This window comes from Electrona antarctica (genome assembly GCF_951216825.1).
Source record: "Electrona antarctica genome assembly, chromosome: 7".
Classification (NCBI taxonomy): Eukaryota; Metazoa; Chordata; class Actinopteri; order Myctophiformes; family Myctophidae; genus Electrona; species Electrona antarctica.
The window spans coordinates 58224479-58248694 of NC_136812.1; the positions used below are offsets into that span (position 1 = coordinate 58224479).

At 43.4% G+C, this 24216-nt stretch overlaps 1 long non-coding RNA gene across 1 annotated transcript; it reads left to right on the forward strand.

Moving 5' to 3' along the window:
- The first annotated feature begins 6186 nt into the window (after nucleotides 1-6186).
- Nucleotides 6187-8082, forward strand: LOC306926505. The gene is made up of 3 exons (XR_013790398.1): nucleotides 6187-6272; nucleotides 7569-7723; nucleotides 7927-8082. It is a non-coding gene; the product is annotated as an uncharacterized lncRNA (long non-coding RNA).
- Nucleotides 8083-24216: the final 16134 nt, after the last annotated feature.

Consider the following 24216-nt stretch of genomic DNA (forward strand, 5'->3'; position numbering starts at 1 on the left):
GGGAACATAAAACTGCAATACGCACTGGTAACCTAGATTATGCCATGGCTAGACACTACATACAAGCCAACCATGGCTCCCCAGCATCACTACGCTTCTGGGGTATAGAAAATATCTCTACCTCTTCACGAGGTGGAGACATTATTAAGAAAGTGCTATGCAGAGAGGCCCATTGGATACACACTCTTAACACACTGGAACTGAAATTGTCCTGCTTCCTCTAATTTCCCCTCAGAATCCCTCAAGTGTCACCACCAGACCACTACTCAGGCTGCTTCTGCTCTACACTACTGCTGCTGTGCTGCCCTTGCCGCCCGCCCCCTATTGGGGCCCTATTATTATTTGTGCTGTATGTCCTTGGCTTTTTTGGCCCCCAAAGCAGTCTACCCCCAAACTAGGTTTGGTCTTCTGCCTTAATTTTGGTTTTAATCTTTTATATATATCTTAATGTATGTACTTCAAATATGAACTTGACAGTTGTCTCTTAATCCAAAAATGTTGTTCTATTTTTGTACTTGACACTTTACTTAAATATGAACTTGATAGTTGTCTCTTTAACCAATATGTTCTATTTTTGTACTATCCTTCCTACACCTGTGTATTTATAGTCTGTATATTTATAGTCTCAATGCACTTTAACTTTCATCTGGATAATTCCTCACTGTTAGGTTCCACGTGAAATATATGTATGAACTAATGATTGCTGGCTGTGTGACATTGGTTAACAGAGGGCCTGCCCCTTGCACCATGTGTGTAGCCTTACTGTGTTGCCCCCTCGGGCTATGACCTGACGAAGATGTAATTGACACATCGAAACGTTGTCACTTTTTACCTGCACCCTGACATAATAAGGGCCTAAATCGTCTGAGCTGCTCCAGTGCCTCTTGTTCGCATGTTATATGTCCTGCTCCTGAGATGCACCAGACTGGCCTGCTATAGGCTAGAGGCGCGGCTGGAACTCCCTTCTACATAAACACATTATTACTTGCGCAAGCAGAGCGTGCAAGTAATGTTATCAGTCAGGTGCTGCGATGCGCGTGTTCGGGGCCAGCACATGTTATGACGTCATATGCTGGCCCCAAGCTGACGTGCAGGTATGTTTTCCGTCATGCTACGAAGCATATGTCCCATGACGTGATGAAGATATGTACCAATGTCCCTTAGAATGCATGTGATATGATGTCATACGGACATACGGAAGCTGACCGTGCAGGTATGCTTTCCGTGAATCGTGGTTGACGATGGTGACGTAATAATGATATGTTTCAGTGTCAAGTACATACGCATCAAACCACCCAGCTAATCACATTATACCACTATACCACTCAGAAACTACATATACATACATATAGACATATACACATATATGGACATATGAGCATATGACGTGATGAATATATGTACCAATGCCAGGGTATAATTGATGACGTAACGATGACGTGTTCCAGTGTGATCTTGAAAAACATATAATGAATTACCATCATTATTCTTCAACATATGTTAAAAGTATTTCATAGAGTGATATCCATGTCCTATTTTTTTTTTTTTTAGAAACTACAAGTGGATCCTAGACACTTCTAAAAGGATGGAACTATATTTTCTTTAGAGATAGAAGATTTTACCATACTTAACAATACTCCTTTTTTTCCTCCAGAAGCAAGGTACGTAGCAAATAGCTAAATCTAATAATTCAATATGTGAGGCTAAGATTTGAAAGTTTGTAGTGGTCTACACTCTACAGCACTTGCACGCTCTGCTTGCGCACTATGGCCTACTTGTGTGCAACAAGCAAGTAGGCACTCGACAGAGTGCAGTTCTAGTTTTTTTTTTTTTTAAATACCCCGTCGCACGTCAGCTAACTTGCCGATATTGCTTAATTTTTACATGCGCTGGACATGATCAGCAGTGGATTTTTTCACACATAACATACTGTTTCACAACCTGGTCACAGACAAATCAGACAACATTAAAATCCATAGAATCACTTTACAAACAGACATTAAAAACACTGGACCAAAAGCCCAACCGTTACCAACATTGCCATATAGTTGTCAAATAAATAAATAAAAGAGGACGGTGCTGGTGAAATCTGTGTTATTCTAAAACCGTTTTAATAAACATGGTTAATATGACATATGGTAGGCCTATTAGTGTTATTTCTTCATTCAGAGCATGCCAACACATTACACAGCATAAGAGAGGTGATGGAGCAATCGGTGTAAATGTACGACAGCTATAATTTCAATAATAATAATTTCAAACATGGTTATGACATGGCGTTGTAGACACTACGTCTAAGTGTAGGTTATCCCGTAGTAGAAAGGGCTGCGATGGAGAGCAGGTTTATATATCGAGCACTGATCCATTTCCGGTTGCCGTAGCCGACTGCCGTATCCGTCGTTGCTTAAAGTCGCTAATACTGATAAGTGATCTGGTGTCTTCTTTGAGATATTAACATTGAACTCTGCCACTTACACTCCTATTCCCACTCTGTGTTGCTCTGTCTGAGATAAAGATTGCTGGAGCTCATGTCCTGTCATGTTTACCATTCTCTTTTCTTTTCTACAAAGGTCAAGTCTACTTTAATTTCCGGAAACAACCATGGTGAGATATCACTAAGTAGCAAAACTAACAAACACTTTGCAGATAGAAAGAGGATAATTCAAGCTTTTTGCACAGCTGCAATGTTGGTGAGTTTGACGTTGTTTAATACAATCACTTTTTGCACACACGCACGGCGTCAACTTCGGGAGTGCTTGAGGGCACAAGCACCCACTGACCTTTACGGTGTTCACAGAACAGGTATTCAAATGCTAATACGGTGGCTTTGTTCCAGTGACCGCACGGTTCATTCACACTCCGTCTCCTGCAGCAACACAACACTAACACGGTCAGCGTAGACGTAGAGGCTGCTGTCTGTGTACCGCCGGGCGTCGGCCCGTCTGTAAAGAGCCATGAGCCGGGAGGGAGGGAGGGGAGGGGCAGCAACACCGCCGGGTAATCTCCACACTGAGCCATCTCAGCCAAAATATCCCAAAACAAAGTCCGGGGAACAGAACTGTTCCTTTTCCTCAGACTACTTTTACTTTAATTAAAAGGCAAGATGCAGTGGCTGTAATTGGGTCAAGGATCTTGCTTTCGTGAGCAATGGTGTACGAGATTGGTAATAAATTGGTCAAATCATGACATTGTTAGACCACCTGGGGCTGGGGGAAATAAATAAATAAATCGGGTGGCGGCGGGGCAGGGGGCACCTATTGCCGTTATAGGAACCTTCCGCCACTGGAACTTCAGCACAAGCCTAAAAACAACCATGGTGGGATATCACTAAGTAGCAAAACTAACAAACACTTTGTAGATAGAAAGAGGATAATTCAAGCTTTTTGCACAGCTGCAATGTTGGTGAGTTTGACGTTGTTTAATACAATCAGATAGGACTTTTCGCACACACACACACACACACACACACACACACACCTGTGTGTGTTCCTGTTTTTATATTATTTATATTATTTTGTACGTCTCTAAATGTTCTGATGATGTCTGAGTGCTTATTTCGTCGGTTGTGTTTGAATTGACTTGCGTTTGAAGTGTACCTGTGACTGCTGTAAACAATTATTTTATGTAATTTTGTTCACTGATTTATTTTATTTAATAATTTAATTTATAAGTGTTGTGTTCTGACTGGACATTTGCGTTCCCGTCATTTCTCCAGTGTGGGTACGCATGTGTCTCTTCAGGTCATATGAACGACTGAAGGTCTTGTAACATGTATTACATTGGAAAGGCTTTTTTCCGGTGTGGGTAAGCATGTGTATCTTCAGGTTGCCTGACTGACTGAAACCCTTGTCACATGTATTACATTGGAATGGCTTTTCTCCAGTGTGGAGACGCATGTGTTTCTTCAGGCTACCTGAATCACTGAAATTCTTGTAACATGTATAACATTGGAATGGCTTTTCTCCAGTGTGGGTACGCATGTGTTTCTTCAGGCTATTTGATACACTGAAACTCTTGTAACATGTATTACATTGGAAAGGCTTTTCTCCAGTGTGGGTAAGCATGTGTTCCTTCAGGCTACCTGACTGACTGAAACCCTTGTCACATGTATTACAGTGGAAAGGTTTTTCACCAGTGTGGTTAAGCATGTGTCTCTTCAGGTGATAAGGCACACTGAAACTCTTGTCACATTCATTACAGTGGAAAGGTGTTTCTCCAGTGTGGGTACGTAAGTGTCTCTCCAGGTGATATGAAGACCTGAAACTCTTGTCACACTGGTTACAGTGGAAACAATTTTCTCCAGTGTGGTGGACACGCCCGTGTGTCTTCAGAGCACTTGTATGACTGAAACTCTTGTCACACTGGTTACAGTGGAAAGGTCTTTCCCCGGTGTGCACACGCATGTGTGTTTTCAGGTGGCTAGACACACTGAACCCCTTGCTACACACATTACAAGTGAAAGGTTTTTCTCCAGTGTGGAAACGCTGGTGTGTTTGCAGATAATCTAACACTTTGAAACTCTTACCACACTGTTGACAGTGGAAGGGTCTTTCTCCAGTGTGGATACGCATGTGTATCTTCAGGTGACCTAACTGACTGAAGGTCTTGTCACATGTATTACAGGGGAAAGGTTTTTCTCCAGTGTGAACACGCATGTGTATCTCCAGGCGCCTTAATGATAAGAAAGTCTTGCCACAGTGTTTACATGCGAGTGGTTTCTTTCTTGTGCAAGTCGGCTGACATGTTTTTACTTGTCCTGGTTGAGTTAAAGTCTCGGTAAACTTGTCTGTGTCTACTTGTTTCTGGCTGGTTACAGAGCTGGTGATTGGCTGGCGGGATGCTGAGGTGATCTGTCCATCCCTCAGCATTTGGCGGTAGAGATCATTGTGGCTCTTCTTGATGTGTTTATGGAGTAAGACTTGAGACGTGAAGGCATATGGACATTCAGAACAGGAGAAGACCGGAGTCTGGGACCTCACTCCTAAGAGAGAGAGAGAGAGAGAGAGAGAGAGAGAGAGTGTGAGTGAGTGAGTGAGTGAGTGAGTGAGTGAGAGAGAAATGTAGACATTGATGTACAGTTTCAGACAGGAACATAATGCTGAATGTAACAGTCCACATTCTCACGTTTGTTTTATGTTCTTGTCCACCTCAACCCTCGAAAGATCACTTTGTTGCATGAAAATTAAGCCAAGTCAAGCACAAAATACACACACACACACACACACACACACACACACACACACACACACACACACACACACACACACACACACACACACACACGCACACACACACACCCCAAGCAACGTTTTCGTTCACTTTCGCTCCCACACAAGTGGCACTACATAATTTTTGCTCCATAAAAGAGATCTATAGGTAGAAAGTCAAAATAAAAAAGTTCTCCACATGCCGTCCTGCAGTATTTTTATAATCGGTGGTCAAAACCGGGACTATTTCTTACTAAGCGTACTAATCTCTGCAAGGGGAGTGGTGTGGTTTTGGTCACATGGACCAATCGGGTCGCAGCTTCATTCCCTTCCCATAATAACAACAGCAATGGCGACCTACTACATCGAGCTGCAAAGAAGAGCAAAAGAAACTAAAACAAAGACAAAAAGTGCGTAAAGACGAATCCAAACGATGCTATATGCATGTTTTATTAGTACAGAAGGAAGACGTCCAGGATTTTACTGAGACAAGGTGGGAAACGTACAGATCCTGCGCTTAATTTGTCTGGACGGCGACAGTAAGGCTGTCGCTCAAACTTATTGCGCTGATTTGGATTTTGCCTATACGCGTTCCGGAAGACGCTGGCTCCGTTTCACGCAACGTGTTTTATTGATAAGAACGACTTATTTCGGCCGAGAAACGTTGTACACAGACGTTGGGAGAGTCAGACAGCATCAGCGCTAGCCTCCATTATGATGAATTCCTGTACTGTTCTTTGTCTATATAGAAGTGTCTATTTGTACGTCTCTAAATGTTTTGATGAATTGAACATGGTGGACCCTGTTGTAAACAAGTGTAATGCTTAATTGGGTCGTCCACTCACAGTTAACAGCCTTTGTATTGAGTTTGTGCTTGAAATGTACTGTAATTCTGCAAACTGTTAATAACATTTTCAATCAATCAATCAAAATGGTTCACATGACGCTCGTATGACAGTCATGTTTCAGGGCTACATCAGCGCCAACGGAGCCACGTCTGAAACTCCCAAAAAAGTGGACAAAACTCTGTGGAAAACGGCAGAACTTCATCTTTCACGTCTGCAGGTAAGCAACCTCTCACACTCACACACACACACACACACACACAGCAATATGGCCAAGTGCAGGATTTTAAAGAAAACATACATGCCAATGGACTGTCAAATATTGATTTGTCATTTTATGATTGCTCATGGTGCTTACTGTACACTGACAGGCCTATTATTTCCATTACATCAGAGGTCTTTGATGAGCTGTGTTTGATGCCAAGGCTTTGGGGATAGTAGGAAGACAAAATGTGTCGGTTCCTTTGCCCATATCAACAGCTATGTGTGAATTTCTGTATTCATACTGTACATGTATTGTTGGGAAGGAAGTGTGGGCCGTGTGGATAGACAGAAAAGGCCCTGGTATTGTGATGAAGTGAATTTATATGATGTATCATTGATAAAAAATGTGTTGCTAAAACACCAGCTGCTGATTAATTGAGTACTATATCAACAGTTTGCCAAAAAAAGATAAGGTAGGAATGCCAGGGAGGTCACAGCATGGCCCCTTTGTTTAGACATCACTGCAGACACACACCCCAACCCAGCACACACACACACACACACACACACACACACACACACACACACACACACACACACGCGGTAGACAGATGTACATACCCTCCGTTCACGCCGTACGGCGCTCCGCTTAAGTGTCGGTGAGATGTTTCAAAGATGCATAAAACGGCTATAGGAGACAACGGAAACGTGGGAGAAATAGCATTAAGCACCGATGCCGTTTTTTCCATTTGGGCTGCTCTGAAATTCTCTCTTCCTCCCTTCCTTGACTTCCTTATTGACTTCCCATTGTACCGCCTCCAGCACCGGGGCTGGCTAGCTGAGACAGAGCAGATCAGAGGCAGGAACGTAGGGACGTGCAGCTAGCCAGTCTCGGTGCAGGAGGCGGTACAATGGGAAGTCAATAAGGAAGGGAGGAAGAGAGAATTTCAGAGCAGCCAAAACGGGGAAAAAAATTAAAAAATACTTAACGGCATCGGCGCTTAATGCTATTTCTCCCACGTTTCCGTTGTCTCCTATAGCCGTTTTATGCATCTTTGAAAGATCTCACCGACACTTAAGCGGAGCGCCGTACGGCGTGAACGGAGGGTATGTACATCTGTCTACCATAGAGCGTAGAATAAATACTCGGGGACCCTACGGGGAAGAGATGAAAAGAGCTTAACCGAGGGGTCCCGAGAGGGGCTAGGCAACAACATACTTTTTGTCTGTCTTTAGTTACAATGTTGACAGCACAACTCTTTGCACATGTTAAGTATTTGTGTCTGTGTGTACGGTACGTGTGTGCTTTCAGAAATTAACAACCCTTTGCTGTCAGCTATAACATCTTCTGTGAACGAGTCATCCATCAAAGGATTATAGATAAACCAAGAGATCCTGAAAATGAACCTGCTAAAGGATCATAGACACAGTTAAGAAGACTGAGGATGCTGATGCTTCAGACTACAGGTAACTGAAATACCATGTGTGTCTTTGACAGTTCTTGTAAACAAAACAAAAAACATATTCATACTGAAAAGTTTACATTTTATTGATTTATCCTGTCATAAGAAAGGCTATAAAAGAAAACTGGATGGATGGATGGTTCTCATTGTGGAAAAAATAATCCCTTCATTTATACACTCATCTTTCTCTCTAATTTTATTTTGCAGGCAGGATAAACTGAAAAGGTGGTTGGCCCGTGATTTCCCCCAGCTGGTGTTCCACTGCCCTGCAAGCGCAACATCTCTGAAAGGGTTTTTGTTGATACATTAACAGCAGATAAACTGTTAGACAGGCTACCTTATCCATCAGACACAACAACAGAGTCAACCCAGGTAAACCAAGCTGAAAGTGACAATGAACACACAGATAGTACTTCTGGACAGCAAACTACAGAGCACACAAGGGCACTGATAAAGACACTTAAGTGAATCTCCCGGTATGAATTGCCCGTGGCCTCCTACAGCAGAGGATTTAAATGTGTCCGAAGTGAAATTGTTGTGCCAGTTGAATTATTCAATGTAATTGCCTGGATTATTGGTGCATCAGAGGCACCAACACTAGCCTGTTATGTTGATATTCCTGAAGATGTATACCTAAAGGTTTTCATTCAACCTTTATTTAAATTCTCTAAGTCACTGTGTCTTGGTCTAACTGTTTGCCATTTAACAGGTTTGTTCATCCAATGTTCTGTCACTACTGAATAGATTAGGACATTGTGCTTCTTGCAACACAGTTGTCAGTCTAGACACTAGCCTAGCTCAACTACAACTTCTCTAAGGGATTCTCAAAGAAGGCACCAACAATACTGGTGTGGGGTAGCATTGATTTTGGGGAGGAGACACTGGGCACACATTAAAAGCACCTCCTAGCATCCCTGTACAACAATACCAACAGTCTAAAAGACAAGGCCCACAGAACTTGTTTCACGATGAAAGTGTTCCATTGCAGGCAGAAACATACAGGTTGAACACTGTGTGCTGCCAAACAGAACTGGCATATGTTTTGTGTGAAGTACACATAATATGCTGAAGCATGTGCAGTGCCAAGCTGGATAGAGGATTTACAATGCTACAACGTGATGCCACTATGCCTATAGGGGGCATTGACAAATGACAAATGTCATTACATGTACAAATGTGACACTTTGTGGTATTTGAATAAATGTAATAATTCTGACCTTTAGTGCATTCATTTGTAGTCTTGTGCATTTTTTGCATTATTCCAATTTAGGGGGCGTGGTAACATTTTGATAGATTATCAGTCATTTTGGGCCAAGGTGTGCTGATTTTCTTTAATGACTTTCATTACACAGTAGGTTGAGACATTTTTTATGTATGAAACAAGCTTTTGGCTAAATTTACTATGTGTATGCTTCATTGTTCTGGGTGACAATCACTTAAGGTGAAGAGTTTCTTTTAACAAATTTGCTACATTTCATGATCTAAATTCACATATGAGTAAACTATGGCACAAATACTTGTTGCAGATGTTAGGTATATATATTTATGACATTTGAGAAAGATATTGTGTTGCCAAAATCAATAGAACACATTTTAAAAGCAAAAACAGCAGCATACAATTTTCGTTTTTTAGTTATACACTTTCATATACATTTCTGGCTTGTGACAAAATACTGCAGGATATTATGCGGAGAACTTTTAACCCAACGTCCAGAAGGGTATTGTCTATGCAAAAATGCATTGAAATAGTAGTGCCAAAGACATGGGAACGAAAATCATTTTCTAGGCACTTTTTCTTGGGTCGCAGCACGGCCTAACACACACACACACACACACACACACACACACACACACACACACACACACACACACACACCGTTTTTTAGGATATTTTCATTGTTATATTATTCGGAAAAGACTAGACTATATTACATGTTATTACACATCCGTACCGTTGAAAACAGTGTTATGAATCGAGCAATAGAACTGTTTTTTATTTTATTTTACATCTTATAACCCTACGCACGTCCGCAGATGATCAAAGATACGGTAGTAAATGTGAATATAATGTAATGAAACTTCGAGGTTGCATCTTCGTACAGGTATTGTTCGGCTTCCATCAGACAATTCAGCAGTGATACTAACTAAATAATGACGCTTTATGAAACCACAAACAAATACCTGTATCCACACACGCTCCTGTAATATTAAAATCATTTTAGTTTAAACTAGATAAAGTGCCCCTTGGGGCACAGGTCTCCACCAGGGCAGGTGAGGTTGTGGCCTCCTGGAGGCACTATAATAGGCCAATGTGAATAGGGTGCCATTTCTTCCGGCAATTGGATGATTGATGATTCGAGGCAATTTGTTCCAAAAATGTGTTGGAACAAAAGATTTCACATAAATTGCATGCTGCAATCTGGAGGAGTAATATGAAAAAATGTGTTTTACAAAAGTAACAGCCGGGGCATTTGGGGCAGAGGTTCATCGTTGGCATCCAGGGAGTGTGTGCGCAAAATTTGGCATCAACCGGGTTAACGGTGCCGGAGATTAGCTGTAAACACGCCAATCGCCCAGGACGAAGTTCACCGTCCTTTCTATTAGTAACACCCAGCGCCCAGGACGAAGCTTTATCCAAAATACGAAGTTTATTGATATGAAAACCGTTCGCACCGCTCTAGTCTACAGCCTAGGAGCGCCTGTTGCGCAATCCTCGATGTTGCGCAATTCTCGATCTAAATCATCCCGTCCAATTCTAAGAAAAGTTCAGGGGCACGGTGGCACAGTCGGTATAGTGCTGTCACCTCACAGCTAGAAGGTCCTGGGTTCGATTCCCGCTGGGGGCGCTGTGGGCGTGTTCCCTCCTCCGCGTCATCAGTGCCCATACCCGAGGTGGGGTTGGCGAAAGGGCCTTTCTGTGTGGAGTTTGCATGTTCTCCCCGTGTCCCCCAGTGTAGGTACCCTCACAAAAACATGCAGTAATCCTGGTCTCTAAAAAAAACCTTCCCGGGGCGCCTGATAGAGGGGAAAGGAACTGGTCGGAATAACGTGTTACTTCCATGCGCTACGTCCGGCCAGGGAAATTCCCCCCTGTCAGGTGAAAAGAAACAGCTTGGACTCCTCATGCATAGAAGGAGGCATGAGGTCAGTCCGCTGCCCCCCCCCCCCCCCAGGTTGGCAGAGGAAGTGTTTTAAAAAAATAAAAAAATAAAAAATCACACCCGTGTGAAGTGAGTGGTGCAACTCCCTGTGGGGGTTCCCAGGGGGAGTTCCAGACCCACAGGAACGCACCCATGGGCCGGTTCCGGCGTGCCGCCCCACGTCCGAAACGGTTGAGAAATGACAGAGTTACCGTGTGCCGGTCCCTCTACTGTACCCTCTACTGTACTGTCACTGTACTGTACTGGCACACCCGAAATCATCATATACAGTTAATATGTGCGTGTGTTAGGTTGCGCACAGGTGGTGAAAAACAACCATGCTGTTTTCGTGCTCATACCCAGCCAGGCACCCACCCAGCCACTGCCACCCACACACATAGCTCCGTAAGGGAGTGGTTGCACCACTCAAAAAGAAAAGATCCTGTGTTAGACGGCCCATCGCTGTCCAGTCGCTAGTCGTGATTTAATCATGCCTCCCGTTGTTCTTGGATCGCCTTTAGAAGGTTTTGGCTACATTTAGCTGCTCCAGCCACATCCAGTATAACTTCCGGTCCATCTGTTAAAGTGCTCTGTTGCTATAAAAGACAGAATCTGGAGGAGTAATATCCAAAAATGTCTAGTAAATACTAAAATGCATTTTAGTATTTACCTGGATCAGTCTTCATGTTTTGTTTCACATAACTCCCTGTGTGACTCCTCACGGATGTAGTTTGTTCTGATGATTTCAGGTCCTGGGACAGCTTGTTGCTCAAAGACAATCGTCGTCCTTCCACATTTGGCATCTTGTGTGACTTCCGTTTGTTTGAAGCTGAATGACCTTCCCCGGTCTCCTCCCAGTCACTGTCTTCAATGTCAGATTCAGAACAGGGTGAAGTCCACTCATCACTGTCTTCAGTGTCAGATTCAGAACTGTGCGAAGAGAGGAGCTGGTCATCTCTAGTTGGCTGTGATGCTCCACAGTCCTGGACATCAGCTTCTGATTCCATGTGTTCAGTTGAGGTGCTGGCTACAGGCTCCATCTCTTTGTTATCATCTTCACTTTGCACTGTCAATGTTGACCCATCAGGTCTTAGTAGGGCTGGGCGATATGACAAAATCTCATATCACGATATAGAATTTTTTTTATCGCGATAACGATATACTCACGATATAGCATATTTTTTACGATACCGATTTTTTAATCTAAAAAATAGATTTTTGTTCAGGCTGAGTACTTTACTGTACTGTACTTGGGCTGTACTGTACTGTACTCAATTCAATTTTTCAATTCAATTGTATTAAAGTGTCAAATCACAACAAGTTGTCTCAAGACACTTTACAACCAACAAAGATCCACCCAGAGCAAGCAATATACTGTACTGTACTGTACTGTACTGTACTGTACTGTACTGTACTGTACTGTACTGTACTGTACTGTACCAAGTGACACTTGGTGGTGACAATAATTATGCTATTTCCGTGCTCGGATACAGGGACACACATAGCTGTCATAGTGGTTGCACCACTAAAAAAAACAGGAAAAGAACACTTATGCCAATTACAATATGTAAAATCACAATATCCAGTCTAATTATATGAATATAATACTGATGCCCTGCCCATGACAGGCCTAAAGCAAGTACAAAAAGAATACAAAATAAAATAATAATAATAATAATAATAATAATAATAATAATAGTTATTATTATTATTATTTTGTATTCTTTTTGTACTTGCTTTAGGCCTGTCTGTGCATGGGCAGGGCATCAGTATTATATTCATATAATAGTTATTATTATTATGACAATTAAAAAGCAAAAATAAAGAAATAAGACTTTCCCATTCAGACACAGAAGTACAGGCCTGTGTCTGCATTAAATTGTCTTAAGGAAAAAATAAATACCTCATGTCACTCACTGCCACAGTTGTTTCAGTTAATTTTAAGCTCTGTATAGGTTCTGTGGTAGTTGTAGTGTAGTTTGTTAAAGACGTTGGGAAGCTTAACGATGTTTAATTGACTACAGGCGATAGAGTGAGAGACAACGCGACCGCGTCGTTAACTCTCCATGCCCAGCTGTGCGTATGGGAGTGGATGTTTTTATTTTCCTTTTTTTTTGTTGATGATGATCACAACTTAAGTTAGCGTCTTGTGTTGTTGTTGTTGTTGGAAGCTGTTGCTGAATTAAGGACTTTTCAAATGGAATAATTTATTTGGAACAATAAAACAAGACAGGTAAGAGGAAAGACGTAGAAGAAGTTTGCACCCGACGGACAAGCTCAATTGTGCAACTGTGTAAAACATGCGTGGCTCACGCAGTTTATCAATTTGACCCAACATGAAACCTGCATATATAAAAGTGAATGGCCAGTTACTTTAGTGTTACTCCGCTCTGAATCTCGTCAGCCATCATCTCCCTTCATGTTTGTTGTGAAAAAACAGCACAGCGTGGCTGGGCGCTGTGACGTAAAATACGACGATATAAACGATAGAGAACATTTTTCACGATAGACATTTTCTATCGTCTATACGATATATATCGTCATATCGCCCAGCCCTAGGTCTTAGCAGTAGCTCCTCCACCTGTTCCTCTTTAAACTGTGGAGGTTCTAGTGTCACCGGGACCAGACTGGGGCTGCTCTCCTGCTGTTCCTCTTTAATCTGCAGAGGTTCTAGTTTCACCTGGACCAGACTGGGGCTGCTCTCCTGCTGTTCATCTTTAATATGTGGAGGCTCTAGTTTCACCTGGACCAGACTGGGGCTGCTCTCCTGCTGTTCCTTTTTAATCTGCAGAGGTTCTAGTTTCACCTGTACCAGGTGTCGCGCATCATCGTACCAAAACACGTTCTCACGGATGACAGTTGACTGGCCCTTAAATACCCGCTGCTATATTATTATATCACAACATAATGTTAGCCTATATCAAATATCATTGACCTAAATGGCGTTATATCAACAATGAAAAAAAGGTTAGGCTCATGTCTTTTTCATAAATTACCTTTGGACATCTGGAAAAGGTTAAACATGCGCGATTGACGCATTAGCCTACTTTACCTGGGTGACATCAACTTCTGATATATATACTTGACATGAAATGATAATCCTGTACCGTCACCGTGTAGCGTTTTGTTTCATTAGCGCTATCGTGATGAAATATGCTGCAGCTGTTGTTCCGTGGCTGTGCACACATATGAACGGGTGAAGATCATAGGAGGAGGAGAAGAGAAAGAGTCAACTTTTCACGCTGATTTTCCAGACAGTTTCCCAGTTTCTAGGAATTACATTTTGGGCAGGCAAGATGGCTCGTCGCCGCCCCCCGTCGCACAATCAGTAACACAAAAGGTTTTCAAAGAGATATACCTGCCAGACGAGTAGGATACAAAGGCTGCCTGAAAGGCACGCATTTGCATTCAAATGGGTGATTGAGGGTCGCAGTCGCTCTCACGCGCAACGGCCAATCTACTGCCAATCCGCTCCATGTGTTTGTCCTTTCTTTTTTTCTCGTCGTCGTCAAATGGATTTTGAAATACGACGAGAAAACATGTTTGATTCCCTTCTCGTGTACCAGTGGCACATGCACCGGTCCGCGGACCGGTGGTTAGGAACCTCTGGATTAAATGACAATCGCGAGACATGTTAATTAGCAGATTTTTGCTTCCTGACTCAGCCACCACTAGATGGCGGTCAATGAGTTTTGACACATGGCCTCCTCCTCGCTCTGTCCTCCAACATGACTGATTATTATTATTAAGGGACCAAGAAGTCACGAAGTGACTTTGGTCACTTATTGTTTTTGTGTTTATTAAAGGACCAAGAAGTCCCGAAGTGACTTTGGTCACTTATTGTTTTTGTGTTTATTTTTCTTCTTCTCCTTCCGCCAAAAATAGCTGTTCTGGCTGAACCGTCGTTTTTTTCGAAACTTGCCAACATGGTAGAGGGCCATGCCAAACGGTGACTATGCGAAGCCCATGACGATTGACCAAATGGTGGCGCTATAGTTAAAATGTATCTCCTCCCCAGATCTTTGTTCAAAATGCACGAAAACGTCTACACGTGAACTTTGGACCTATACGGACAACAATGAAAATTGTTGTCCAATGAAAGTTGCTTGTTTGTGAAGATTCTTCTTCTGCCTCTAATGCATACATGCAGCGTCACTTGCTTATGACACTTTACAGTATAGTAGAGGGTCATGCCAAATAGCACTGAAACCAGTCTTACTGCAATAGGCCAAAGGGTGGTGCTATAGCAATTTTTTGAAAATGTAACCTTTGAACAGTCGTAACTCATGCCTCGTTTGGCCAAAATTCATGGCACTTGTTTCTACATGTTCCTTGACTCATGGAGAACACATCTGTCACTTTGACAAGTAAGCTCCGCCCTCACATTTTCTGCCATTTTGAGCAGTTTGAAAAATGCTTATACCTGGTTTTCTGCCTGGTTTTTTGAGCAATTAGCGTGAAACGTTCTACACACAATGTATGGACCATTATCTGAAATCAAAGTTGAAGAGAAGTTTGTACGTGAAAAGATTTACAGCAAAACACACTGTAGTGTAGTGACATGCCCAAAACAAGGACACATACTTGTTACCAAAAACACTGCATGATGTTACTGTTAAGAATGCATCAACTGACTGTGTCCAGATAGCTTCATTAACTGACGAATCGCAGGAGGAGGCTTCATTAATTGACCATTCACGGCTCTCCAGGCTTCATTAACTGACCAATGACGGAAGCTGGGGAAGATCCCGGCTTCATTAACTGGCCAATGGAATGAAGCTGGAATGCCTTGACGGCAGCCATCTTTCTTTTTATTTATATGGGCGAGTGGAAATGTAATGCAAATAAATTAATTATAGGTCCAGCAAGAAAATCATGATGGTCTGTTTGTGCTCAATAGGTCACAATAACATTCCGATTTTAGGTGTTGTGTTTTGTATGACATTTTGGCCAGGAGTTTTATATCTATCTGAGCTTTTGCCTGATAGCACACATGCTAACAGTGGTGGTGACCATAACGTTAGCAGCATTTGTGTTTATGTTACCATAGCAACGTACAGTGTGCACAGTCCACAAGTAACGTGAGTTGTTTACCACAGAAACACTTGATGTAACATTATAAACTCATGTAACCTTGTGTGTCTAGATTGCCCGTTTTTTATTTGACCAAGGCAGACCATGCTAACGGCGTTAGCATCACACACAGGCTCAGTGTTGCATGAATAGAACACTTTCAAACATGACAATCCAAACGTTTTTAATGTGAGATGTTCTGGTGAGTTGGTGATCACAGAGGATTGTGTATTATATCAACCTGGGATTTTATAATGGGCTATAAGTTGTGTGCTATCTAACAGATTGTCCATGCTAGACAAATAGCCTATAATAATCAAATCTAGAAGCTTGTAGATTGGCTATTTTCACATAGCAGATTTTGTCTAACACGTTTTTTTTGTTCCACCCTGACTGTAATAGTTCACCCAACACTGTGAGCTTGTAGATCGGTTATTTTCACATAGCTCTGATGTATATATAATTTGTATATGTATGTTGGGGACCACTTGGAACTGACTTAAGGACCCCTGGGGGTCCCCTGACCCCAATCAATATTTTCAATGACTCATAGCCATTAATGACAGGTGCATGGGAAATTCACCTATAGATAATGGCAAACTAGGCAACATTTTATAATGGGTAAAAATGAGTTTGATGCTGTATATAGGCCAAATGCTACAACAGTTAGAAATCAAATGAGTGATTGATGATTTTAGACAATATGCATTGCAGATATGTTTACTGTACCTGATTTATTTATGTATTGCTCCTATGCTCTGTAGAAGATAGGGCAGATCAATTTGGTTCCATTTGTATACTCTTAGTTAGGATTTTATAGTATTGTGGTTCATTATTTAATGAACCACAATAATATCACAATAATATCCCACTTTCACTCACTCCTCTCTGCCTTCTCCCTCTCACTAACCACTGCTAAAACCTCTTTCTACCACACCAAAATCCAATCCTGTACTTCTAACCCAAGGAAGCTCTTCTCCACTTTCTCCTCCCTCCTTAAGCCCCCTCCCCCCACTCAACCTTCATCCCTCACTGCTGATGTTTTTGTCAACTACTTCGAGAAGAAGGTTGACGATATCAGCAGCTCCTTCCCCCCCCTCCCCCATAAAGTGGCATCTGACTCAACCAACACTAACCCCAACATACCATGCATGTCCTCCTTCTCTCCTCTTTCCCCAGACGAGGTCCTACAACTAGTGACTTCCACTAGACCTACCACCTGTCCTCTCGACCCTGTCCCGTCTCCAATCTTCCAGACCATCGCACCTGATCTGCTCCCCTTCATCACCTCCATCATCAACACCTCAGTAACCTCAGGCTGCGTCCCATCTGCCCTCAAGTCAGCCAGAGTAACACCACTCCTCAAGAAACCAACCCTTGACCCCTCAGATGTCAAGAACTACAGACCGGTATCACTCCTTTCATTTCTATCAAAAAGCATTGAACGTGTTGTCTCCAACCAGCTCTCTCTCCATCTCTCACATAACAACCTGCTGGATCCCAACCAGTCCGGATTCAAAAAGGCCCACTCCACAGAAACTGCCCTGCTGGCAGTCACAGAAGCACTACATGCTGCCCAGGCTGCTTCCCACTCTGCAGTCCTGATTCTCCTAGACCTATCAGCAGCATTTGACACAGTGAACCACCAGCTGCTCCTAGACACCCTAGCGCAGGGGTGCCCATTACGTCGATCGCGGTCGACCAGTCGATCGCAAGCGCTGCGCAGGTAGACCGCTTGGCCTTGCCATGAAAAAGGAAAAAAAGAAAAACAATCCTTGCCTCGGGCAGGCGGTGGCGCGCCGGTGGCTTTGAAGGAGAACGTCGGGTCTGTTCTGTTGTTAAACAAACAAATTAAAAGGATATCTATCCATCATTGTTCATATAGCAAGATGCGCGCGGCAAAGAAGCCTAAAACATATCACTTCCATGGAGAGTGGGAAGATGATTATTAATGCTGGGCCGTTATCGGCGTGATAAAAAAAACCGGCACGGACCCCCGCGGAGGTCGACGCGGACCCCCACGGAGGTCGGCGCGGACCCCCGCGGAGGTCCGCGATAGTCTGCGTGGGGGTCCGCGATAGTCTGCGTGGGGGTCCGCGCCTCCACGGTAGTCTCTGTGTGGTCTGTGCGGTAGCATCATGATCCATGCATCACAATTCACAACCATAGATCACAACCAAAACAAACTAGGACTAGCTTTGACGGTTGCCACATTTCGTGACTGAGAGAGAAACAAGCAACCAGGTCTATGAAAATGTTAACAGGCCAGATCAAGTCAGAAAATCCGAAAAAGTCAGAAATTAAGTCTCTTCTTTGCAATGCGGGGAAACTGAAAAGATAAATAAATAGAATTGATTTTGAAACCTAGATTTTGAAAGTCCTAATGCCTTAATGTTATTTATTTATTCGCCATATAGGTACATATTTTGAGTATTTTAAGCAAAGGGATAATTATCTTTTGGTTGGTAGATCACCTTGAGCTGGCAAAAAAGTGTGGGCACCCCTGCCCTAGCGGATCTAGGCATTGGCGGGACGGCACTAAAGTGGTTCTCCTCTTACCTCACCGACCGGACCTACCAGGTCTCCTGGAAAGGTCTGTTATCATCCCCCCGAACCCTCCAAACTGGGGTCCCACAGGGATCTGTACTTGGTCCCCTCCTTTTCTCACTGTACACTAAATCCCTTGGCACTATCATCTCTGCTCACAATATATCCTATCACTGTTATGCCGATGACACACAACTGTTTCTATCCTTCCCCCCCTCTGCCACCCAGGTGGAAGAGCGCATCACTGCTTGCCTGGCTGACATCTCACAGTGGATGTCCTCCAACCACCTCAAGCTGAACCCAGACAAGACTGAGCTTCTCTTCTTCCCAGCTAAGTCCTGCCCGATGCGGGAGCTAACTATTTCCGTAGACAACACCCTGGTAACGTCTGTCCCAACAGCCAGGAACCTTGGTGTTGTCCTGGACAGTCAGCTCTCGTTCAAAACTCACATCACAGCTGTCACTCGATCCTGTAGGTTCACACTCTATAACATACGACGAATTAGACCGTTCCTCACCCAGGAATCATCCCAGCTCCTAATCCAGACAACAGTCCTGTCAAAACTTGACTATTGTAACTCTCTCCTAACTGGCCTACCGGCATGTGCACTGAAGCCTCTCCAACTGATCCAAAATGCCGCAGCTCGCTTGGTCTTCAACCAGCCAAAATTCTCACATGTCTCCCCCCTGCTCCGCTCCCTGCACTGGCTCCCGGTCGCTGCCCGCACAGAATACAAAACTCTGATGTTGGCATTTAAAGCAACCAAAGGTATGGCTCCCCCATATCTTGCCAGCATGATTGAACCCTACAAACCCTCCCGCGCACTCAGATCAGCCAACGCAGGGAAGCTGGAAGTACCCTCACTAAAAACGCCGGGACAACGCTCCACACGTCCCAAACTCTTCTCCCTTCTGGCCCCAAAACTGTGGAATGCACTTCCCGTTGCAATCAGAACTGCAGCATCACTCCCGATCTTCCGCCGTAGTCTGAAAACCCACCTTTTCAGACTCCATCATGGCCCATAGCACTTACCCTACCCCCCTTAGACAGCACTTCTTAGACTTATATAGCATTTGAAACAGACTTATAGCATGTCATGTAGACAGCACAATAAGTGCATTGTATGTAGTCATAGCACTTCATAGTATATATGTACAGCATAGTATAGCATATATGTATAGTTTATATGTATAGTGTCATTATATAGATATGTTCTAGTTATAGTTTATATGTATAGTGTCATTATATAGATATGTTCTAGTCACGTTCTTAGCTTACGCATGTTTCGCGATAAATGCATTTTACATATGTGATGTATTCCCATGCTTTTTGTTCTTGCTTAATGTAAATCGCTCTGGATTAAGAGCGTCTGCTAAATGCCTAAATTGTAAATTGTAAATTGTAATTACTCTACCCTATTTTAATATTTGCTGTATTGACATGAAGTACGGATTATGTCAGAAAACAAGCAGTGGCAGTTGGTACATTCTACATAGCTAGAATCAGGGTCACATCCCTGCGCTGCTGTCTGTCTAAATTCATTGTCACACTGTCCATTAAACAAATGAACAATTTCACTGAAGCTGTTGAAAACTGTGTCCAAAGAGGCTGTGTGGCAGGTGTCAGAATAGACAACAAATGACCTCTAGATGGTCTTCCACCATGTCTTCACCTCCTCCTAGGACACTCTAGGACTAGACTAGAGGGTGATGTTTAAATGTCCAAATGTCAGGAAATTGCAGTCGCTCAAACCCTGTCCATATAATGTTTACTTGTATTAATAATAACCTAACATGGTTCATATATTTTATATAGTAATTAGAATTGATTTGCCTCCTGTGTGAATAGGATGGGATAGGGTATGTGTATGCTACTGTATTTTAGTGTAAGTCATAATGGTGGTAGGCTACTTTAATTTGATTAAGTGATATTTGAAAGATTTGTTATGACTCAATAACAATTGTCACATTTAATAATGAGCTACAGAATGGCCTACACAATACACAATTGTATGCTTTAAACTTGGGTTTTACAAAATGGGACTTAAAAAAACTGAAGAAATGATCAAACATTATGTGCTGGAAGGGCTTGTCAGTTCCTTAAAGCAGGAACCAAGGTGTTTATGCAAAGACAGCAGATATATAACTATATGTGAGCATGCTGATGAATGATGACGTTCAGTAAACGCATACTTGACTCCCTGCAGAGAAAAATAATTTGGTTGACTGTAGCAGTTACGTGAAATCACTCTGAATCCAATGCTAAACGTTTGCCATTCACTGCTGTCATAAGTCTACTCAATACAGTTTTGTTTAAAGCGGGGCTTGAACCGGGGACACTGAACGTTTGCTGTAAAGTCTACTCATACAGTTTGCTTAAAGCGGGGCTTGAACTGGTGACACTGGGATCCGTACTTCCCCTTCCTAGAAACGCTAGTTTTAACATTTCAGTGCTTTTTGAAAATATTCGCATACATTATCGCTTGCAGCAGGATTGTACATGAAGCTGAGTTAGAATTGCATCCATTCCCTTCCATTTTCTCAAGTTTTCTCTCCTTTTCTCTTCTTTCTTCTCTTTTCTTTCTCCCCCCTTCTTCCCCCTCCATTTTTCTTCTTCCCCCCCTCTTACAGTCTAGTGTTCCCCAGCTTTAACATACGACGATGACACACAACAGTCAACAGTCTTGTCAAAACTTGACTATTGCAACTCCCTCCTCACTGGCCTACCGGCATGTGCACTTAAGCCTCTCCAACTGATCCAAAATGCCGCAGCTCGCTTGGTCTTTAACCGGCCACAATTCTCACACGTCTCCCCCCTTCTCCGCTCCCTCCATTGGCTCCCAGTCGCTGCCCGCACAGAATACAAAACTCTGATGCTGGCATTCAAAGCAACCAAAGGCATGGCTCCCCCATATCTTACAAGTATGATTGAACCCTACAAACTTTCCTCAGATCAGCCAACGCAGGGAAGCTGGAAGTACCTTCACTAAAAACCCCGGGACAACGCTCCACATGTCCCAAACTCTTCTCCCTTCTGGCTCCAAAACTATGGAATGCACCTTTTCAGACTCCATCATGGCACGTAGCACTTGCCCTATCCCCTTAGATAGCACTTCATGTAGACTTAGATAGCAATTTATACAGACTTATAGCATGTTACGTAGACAGCACTAGAATTGCATTTGATGTAGTCATAGCACTTTATAGTACGTATAGTATAATATAGTATAGTATGTATAGTTTATATATAGTTTCATTACATAGAAATACATTCTTAGCTTACGCATGTTTCATGATAACTACTTTTATGTGATGTATGCCTTGCTTAAATGTAAATCGCTCTGGATTAAGAGCGTCTGCTAAATGCCTAAATTGTAAATTGTAAATTGCTTCCAAACTCCAATACTTAGAAAAAATAACTAACCTACAAGGAATTTCTTGACAGGAAGTACCTCATAACAAGTCAATTGTTTGCAACACTTTGCAGGTAGAAATTGGAACTGAATTGGAGCGGCCATTAATTGAGCCCCATTGTAAATTTTATCTTAAAAAGTTCCAGCATGTGTCTCCACAGTAAGCTGAATTATAAAAAGTGTGAATGGAGTTTGTAGGTGAAAGTGATTTTTTTGACGTGCCAATAGAGCGTCGCAGTCCCACCCCCTACCAGGGCCCAGGAAATGATTCTCGGTTCATTTTCCTCATAGACATTTCAGAAAGTATTTATTTAAAGACGTTTACGCCGCGGACAAAGCCAACTCTTGTCGTGACAAATCATGACAACAAACACAATTTTTCGGGCCAAACAAAGAATTAGAAAGTAGAAAAAAACGGCAGGTTACAACACTTTTTTTGTTGTTTGTCTTCTATGTAATTATTTGTTTGGTCCAAAGTATTGTGTGTGTTGTCATGATTTGTCTTTATACTTTTCGAAATGTCTATGGGAAAAATGCATTGTGATTCATTTCCTGGGCCTGGCGTCGTCATGAAAGGGGGCGGGACTGCGACACTCTATAGCTGCCATTGAGCCCCATTGTACATTTCTCAAATTTGAAAGCACTATATTTCTATAAAACTATGAAACATTTCAAAGATTCCTTTTCAGTCCACCATAAGATGAACCTAAATAGGTTTGAATGGAGTTGGAACAACTGATGTTCGGGAGGTTTGACCAAGCAAAACACAACCAAGCACCACCCACCCGCCACTGTCAACTCCACCCTGTGCCACCCGTGCCAACCACTCACCCACCTCCAACCAGGCCGACCACTCCTACATCACCGATCACCGGGGGTATTTAAACGCTTGTTTAAAAAATGTCAGCGTGCTAGTTTCCATTAAACATAGCGCAACACAACGTCTAAGAGAATTAATATTAATTGTATTACTTCTTCGTATTGCTCTCAGTCTCAGCAGTGTGAATATCAGCCTCAGACTGGCTTCCCTGCTTAACGTTCATGCCTCGGACGACGAGGCTCTATTCATCGTTGCCGCCGCCGAACCCGTCGCCGCCGAACCCGCTGCCGCCGGTACCGGTACTCACCACCATTGCCTCTCCGCGTTGCTCCAATCCAGTTCCAACTCTCATTTCAGATTGGACCGTGGTTGGCCTACAAAGAGCCCTCACTGCTTCCTTGTATTGATTGATTGATTGATTGAAAATGTTATTAACAGTTTGCAGAATTACAGTACATTTCAAGCACAAACTCAATACAAAGGCTGTTAACTGTGAGTGGACGACCCAATTAAGCATTACACTTGTTTACAACAGGGTCCACCATGTTCAATTCATCAAAACATTTAGAGACGTACAAATAGACACTTCTATATAGACAAAGAACAGTACAGGAATTCATCATAATGGAGGTAAAAAGGGAAAAGAAACATATACAGTGAGGGGAAAGGGGGGGGGGGGGCTTCCTTCTGATGTCCCACCGGCGATACCCCCTGTAGCCGCCGCCCCACCCGCTCTGCTTCCCCGGGACGAGTCGGAGCTACTCGCCATCTATATGACGGCGGCACTCAGGTGCGGTCACCAGCCAGCGCCAGCTAACCCAGCACGCTAGAACCCCAGATAGACACATCCTACCCCTGGCGGAGGGTGTCATGGAGTTTCTCACACTGACATGGGCCCATCCAAATGCCGCTGATCCACCCCGCGGCAGGGGTGCCTTCTCACTCGACACAGCAACGCCCGAGGCGGCGGGGCTAGCAGGCTTCCCGAATGTCGATCGACTGCTGGCAGGGTACTTGGTGAAACCGACACGACCCCAATACGGACCAATAGGAAAGACTCCCGTTTTCCCAGATCCGAAAAACAGGGCGGCTTCAGCCTCACTCAAGAGAATCTACGGTCACCTCGTAGCCGTAGCAAGAGCCTTGAATGCCGAAGCCCTCCTGCAGGGCTCCCTCACAGTTATCCTGGAAACGGCAGGAGATGCTCCTACGGCAGCACAACGAGCGGAAGGTGAAGCGTCTGAATGACGAAGCCAAGCTGTTGATGAGGTCAGCGACTGAGTCCCTGGGCCGGGCAATGACACTGTGCTTTATGCAGGAGCGGATCATGTGGGCGGACATTTTCCCGGTGACCGGAATGCTCCGTGTCACTCTCCTGGACCGGCCAGTCACCACAGAGACCGGCGCTGCGCCCACGGATCTATTCCAAGGCGCACTGGCGGAACTCATCGCTGCCGGTGAGCACAGCAGGAGGAATGCGGTGGGTCTGCGTCATCTGCAGGAA